At 60.8% G+C, this 800-nt stretch overlaps 1 protein-coding gene across 1 annotated transcript in view; it reads left to right on the forward strand.

Annotated features, from left to right (window-relative positions):
* Window positions 1-252: 252 nt before the first annotated feature.
* The window catches only part of MBTPS1 (membrane bound transcription factor peptidase, site 1), a 130,565-nt gene continuing 130,017 nt past the window's right edge, over window positions 253-800 (forward strand). The window contains exon 1 of the mRNA XM_073605446.1: window positions 253-358. The gene's annotated coding sequence lies outside the window, so the exon portion shown is untranslated. The remainder of the gene's footprint in view (window positions 359-800) is intronic.

Here is an 800-nt window from a genome sequence, read left to right on the forward strand (position 1 = left end):
TGAGATTCTTCAGTGACGACAGCCGATAAGACACGCCTTCTCCCTGGAAAACCGCAGTAGAAATGGCGCCGCTCAACCCACTCGTGCTCGGTATGACCGTTATCCGCCCGCCGCCTCCGCCAATCAGAGTAAACGCGACCATCCCCCGCCGCCCCCCCGCCACACGGGCGCGTGAACTGCTGGCTGTAATGTCCGGTGACCGGAGAAGAGATGGAGAGAGGATTCGGCGTTGTTCACCCTCCAGCCTGCAGGTGGCAATAGAGAGCACCGCTGTGCAGTGGAGGGAAGGGTGCCCGTTCTCACACACTCTATCCCCTTGTCACATGACTGGGGGAAAGAAGATATTTCCCGGTTTGCTGTAAGTACAAGGAAGGGGGGCAACTTACCACAGACCTTCCCTCTCCACTCCTCACACAGCCCCCCTTATCTCCCTTCCTCACCCCCCTCTCTCTCTTCCCCATTTCCCCCCCCCTCTCTCTCTTCCCCATTTCCCCCCCCCCCTCTCTCTCCTCCATTTCCCCCCCCTCTCTCTTCCTCATTTCCCCCCCCCTCTCTCTTCCTCATTTCCCCCCCCTCTCTCTTCCTCATTTCCCCCCCCCTCTCTCTTCCTCATTTCCCCCCCCTCTCTCTTCCTCATCCCCCCCCCTCTCTCTTCCTCATTTCCCCCCCCCTCTCTCTTCCTCATCCCCCCCCCCCTCTCTCTTCCTCATCCCCCCCCCCTCTCTCTTCCTCATCCCCCCCCCCCTCTCTCTTCCTCATCCCCCCCCTCTCTCTTCCCTCTTCCCCCCCCCTCTCTCTTC

Source organism: Aquarana catesbeiana, linkage group LG11 (assembly GCF_042186555.1).
Source record: "Aquarana catesbeiana isolate 2022-GZ linkage group LG11, ASM4218655v1, whole genome shotgun sequence".
NCBI classification, from domain to species: Eukaryota; Metazoa; Chordata; class Amphibia; order Anura; family Ranidae; genus Aquarana; species Aquarana catesbeiana.